This window comes from Hippoglossus stenolepis, chromosome 23, assembly GCF_022539355.2.
Source record: "Hippoglossus stenolepis isolate QCI-W04-F060 chromosome 23, HSTE1.2, whole genome shotgun sequence".
In the NCBI taxonomy this organism is placed as follows: Eukaryota; Metazoa; Chordata; class Actinopteri; order Pleuronectiformes; family Pleuronectidae; genus Hippoglossus; species Hippoglossus stenolepis.
Window position 1 is genome coordinate 17,150,113 of NC_061505.1, and position 5,153 is coordinate 17,155,265.

Genomic DNA, 5,153 nt, shown 5'->3' on the forward strand with positions numbered 1-5,153 from the left:
TGAGATTTTGGGGCCCCTGGGTGTCTCCGGCCGAACTGCACCTTTGTGTGTTTTAGGATCAACTGGCCGCTGGCATCATCTTTGGACCTGGAACTGGCAGAACGTTGAAAACCTTGGTGTCAATATGTTGTACTCAGACCCTTCTAAGGTTTATGTGTACAAAATTAGGGACAGGTTGACGCTGGAACTGGTAGAACTTTGAGAGCCACCAAATTTAGCATGCACCTCCTGGGTGACAGGTTGATGCTCTGCTGATATTTTGGGGCCCCTGGGTGTCTCGGGGCCCGAACTGCAATCATCTTTGGACCTGGAACTGGTAGAAATTTGAAAACCGGGCTGTGCCACCAAGGCCCGCTAGAGAGTTTGTGCAAAATTTCAGACCTCTAGCTTCAAACCCAAACAGTTGCCCTTTTAGTGTAAATTTCAGCATAGGCCCTTTGTGCAGTCAGCAGTTGGGAAAAGATGGAGGTATTTTTGGTACTTCTGGTTGAGGTAGAGGCACCAAATTTTGCATGCACCTCCTGGGTGACAGGTTGACGCTCTGCTGAGATTTTGGGGCACCTGGGTGTCTCGGGGCCCGAACTGCAATCATCTTTGGACCTGGAACTGGTAGAACTTTGAAAGCCGGGCTGTGCCACCAAGGGCCCCAGGAAGAGTCGTGCAAAATTTCAGACTTCTAACTGCTAAGGGGCCCAAACAGTTGCCCTTTATAGTGTAAATTTCAGCATAGGCCCTTTGTGCAGTCAGCAGTTGGGAAAAAGATGGAGGTATTTTTGGTACTGCTGGTTGAGGTAGAGGCACCAAATTTTGCATGCACCTCCTGGGTGACAGGTTGACGCTCTGTTGAGATTTTGGGGCCCCTGGGTGTCTCGGGACCCAAACTGCACCTTTGTGTGTTTTAGGATCAACTGGCCGCTGGCATCATCTTTGGACCTGGAACTGGCAGAACTTTGAAAACCTTGGTGTCAATATGTTGTACTCAGACCCTTCTAAGGTTTATGTGTACAAAATTAGGGACTTCTATCTATGAGCAAACAAAAAAAGGCTGCCATACAATCACCACATTACAATTCCTCACTCACACTGTTAAATTTCTCCATTCCACAATTTATATTCCAAATTCCATGTATACATGTTAAGATGAGAATTTGGAATTTGGAATGTGGAATGAAATTGGAATGGAATGGAATGTGGAATGTGGAATGTGGAATTGGAATTGGAATTTGGAATTTGGAATTTGGAATTTGGAATTCCAGATTCTCATCTATAGGGTTAGGGTTAGGGTAAGGAATTATTTCCTTCCTAAATATCTCATCCTCACATGTACCTACAGTGGTGTAGCCACCTGTCTTTGAAGCAGCACTCTATAAGCTTCCATTTTTATTGGAAATCAGCCCACTCTCTCCCTCTGTCTTTGAAATATCAGCCTTTGAAGTACTTCCAGATTCTCATAGATGGCTTTCTATGGCCTTCACACTGAAATTCTCCATTCAGTCAAAAAAACATACACCTCCAGGGTGCCAGGTTGAGACTGTGCTGCGAATCTGGGGCCCTGGGTGGTTCGGGGACCGAACTGCACCTGTGTGGGTTTCAGGATCAACTGGCCTCTGGCATCATCTTTGGACCTGTAACAGGCAGAACTTTGAAAACCAGGCTGTACCACCAAGGGCCCCAGGGAAGAGCTCGTGCAAAATGTCAGACCTCTAACTGCTAAGGGGCCCAAACAGTTGCCCTTTATAGTGTAAATTTCAGCATAGGCCCTTTGTGCAGTCAGCAGTTGGGAAAAAGATGGAGGTATTTTTGGTACTTCTGGTTGAGATAGAGGCACCAAATTTAGCATGCACCTCCTGGGTGACAGGTTGACGCTCTGCTGAGATTTTGGGGCCCCTGGGTGTCTCAGGGCCCGAACTGTTGCCCTTTATAGTGTCAATTTCAGCATAGGCCCTTTGTGCAGTCAGCAGTTGGGAAAAGGATGGAGGTATTTTTGGTACTTCTGGTTGAGATAGAGGCACCAAATTTTGCATGCACCTCCTGGGTGACAGGTTGACGCTCTGCTGAGATTTTGGGGCCCCTGGGTGTCTCGGGGCCCGAACTGCAATCATCTTTGGACCTGGAACTGGTAGAACTTTGAAAACCGGGCGGTGCCACCAAGGGCCGCAGGGAAGAACTCGTGCAAAATTTCAGACCTCTAACTGCTAAGGGGCCCAAACAGTTGCCCTTTATAGTGTAAATTTCAGCATGGGCCCTTTGTGCAGTCAGCAGTTGGGAAAAAGATGGAGGTATTTTTAGTACTTCTGGTTGAGGTAGAGCCACCAAATTTAGCATGCCCCTCCTGGGTGACAAGTTGACGCTCTGCTGAGATTTTGGGGCCCCTGGGTGTCTCAGGGACCGAACTGCAATCATCTTTGGACCTGGAACTGGTAGAACTTTGAAAACCGGGCTGTGCCACCAAGGGCCCCAAGTAAGAGTTTGTGCAAAATTTCAGAACTCTAGCTGCTAAGGGGCCTAAACAGTTGCCCTTTATAGTGTACATTTCAGCATAGGCCCTTTGTGCAGTCAGCAGTTGGGAAAAAGATGGAGGTATTTTTGGTACTTCTGGTTGAGGTAGAGGCACCAAATTTTGCATGCACCTCCTGGGTGACAGGTTGACGCTCTGCTGATATTTTGGGGCCCCTGGGTGTCTCGGGGCCCGAACTGCACCTTTGTGTGTTTTAGGATCAACTGGCCGCTGGCATCATCTTTGGACCTGGAACTGGCAGAACTTTGAAAACCTTGGTGTCAATATGTTGTACTCAGACCCTTCTAAGGTTTATGTGTACAAAATTAGGACTTCTATCTATGAGCAAACAAAAAAGGCTGCCATACAATCACCACATTACAATTCCTCACTCACACTGTTAAATTTCTCCATTCCACAATTTATATTCCAAATTCCATGTATACATGTTAAGATGAGAATTTGGAATTTGGAATGTGGAATGTGAAATTTGGAATGTGGAATGTGGAATGTGGAATGTGGAATGTTGAATTGGAATTGGAATTGGAATTTGGAATTTGGAATTTGGAATTCCAGATTCTCATCGATAGGGTTAGGGTTAGGGTAAGGAATTATTTCCTTCCTTAATATCTCATCCTCACATGTACCTACAGTGGTGTAGCCACCTGTCTTTGAAGCAGCACTCCATAAGCTTCCATTTTTATTGGAAATCAGCCCACTCTCTCCCTCTGTCTTTGAAATATCAGCCTTTGAAGTACTTCCAGATTCTCATAGATGGCTTTCTATGGCCTTCACACTGAAATTCTCCATTCAATCAAAAAACATACACCTCCAGGGTGCCAGGTTGAGACTGTGCTGCGAATCTGGGGCTCCTGGGTCTGGGACCGAACTGCACCTGTGTGGGTTTCAGGATCAACTGGCCTCTGGCATCATCTTTGGACCTGTAACAGGCAGAACTTTGAAAACCAGGCTGTACCACCAAGGGCCCCAGGGAAGAGCTCGTGCAAAAATGTCAGACCTCTAACTGCTAAGGGGCCCAAACAGTTGCCCTTTATAGTGTAAATTTCAGCATAGGCCCTTTGTGCAGTCAGCAGTTGGGAAAAAGATGGAGGTATTTTTAGTACTTCTGGTTGAGGTAGAGCCACCAAATTTAGCATGCACCTCCTGGGTGACAGGTTGACGCTCTGCTGAGATTTTGGGGCCCCTGGGTGTCTCGGGGCCCGAACTGCAATCATCTTTGGACCTGGAACTGGTAGAACTTTGAAAACCGGGCTGTGCCACCAAGGGCCCCAAGTAAGAGTTTGTGCAAAATTTCAGACCTCTAGCTGCTAAGGGGCCCAAACAGTTGCCCTTTTTAATGTAAATTTCAGCATAGGCCCTTTGTGCAGTCAGCAGTTGGGAAAAAGATGGAGGTATGTTTGTTACTTCTGGTTGAGGTAGAGGCACCAAATTTTGCATGCACCTCCTGGGTGACAGGTAGACGCTCTGCTGAGATTTTGGGGCCCCTGGGTGTCTCGGGACCCGAACTACACCTTTGTGTGTTTTAGGATCAACTGGCCGCTGGCATCATCTTTGGACCTGGAACTGGCAGAACGTTGAAAACCTTGGTGTCAATATGTTGTACTCAGACCCTTCTAAGGTTTATGTGTACAAAATTAGGGACAGGTTGACGCTGGAACTGGTAGAACTTTGAGAGCCACCAAATTTAGCATGCACCTCCTGGGTGACAGGTTGACGCTCTGCTGAGATTTTGGGGCCCCTGGGTGTCTCAGGGCCCGAACTGTTGCCCTTTATAGTGTAAATTTCAGCATAGGCCCTTTGTGCAGTCAGCAGTTGGGAAAAAGATGGAGGTATTTTTGTTACTTCTGGTTGAGGTAGAGGCACCAAATTTTGCATGCACCTCCTGGGTTACAGGTTGACGCTCTGCTGAGATTTTGGGGCCCCTGGGTGTCTCGGGGCCCGAACTGCAATCATCTTTGGACCTGGAACTGGTAGAACTTTGAAAGCCGGGCTGTGCCACCAAGGGCCCCAGGGAAGAGATCGTGCAAAATTTCAGACCTCTAACTGCTAAGGGCCCAAACAGTTGCCCTTTATATTGTAAATTTCAGCATAGGCCCTTCGTGCTTTCAGCAGTTGGGAAAAAGATGGAGGTATTTTTGGTACTTCATGTTGAGGTAGAGGCACCAAATTTTGCATGCACCTCCTGGGTGACAGGTTGACGCTCTGCTGAGATTTTGGGGCCCCTGGGTGTCTCGGGGCCCGAACTGCAATCATCTTTGGACCTGGAACTGGTAGAACTTTGAAAGCCGGGCTGTGCCACCAAGGGCCTGTAATGGCTGTTTTTATTCTTGTGTAATGATTAATGGATGAAACAGACATGTATGTTGAAAGAGGAATGAACAGATGTGATTCTCGTGGGTTTAACTAACTTTATGAGTGTTGTTTAAAGGTAGTAGATGTTTATGGCCTTCCTCCTTTTGTTTGACACTTAGCAAATGATCACTGCAGGGCAGTCACTGGGGGTTTGATCAGAGGGTGCAGGAATTCCTTACGTGTATACAGGAAGGGGTCTTTGTGTTGTAAACGAAGATAAGGGACCTCTGAGACAGATGGTACATGAAAGGGGTCACTCCAGGGGGCTGAGACAGAGATGGAG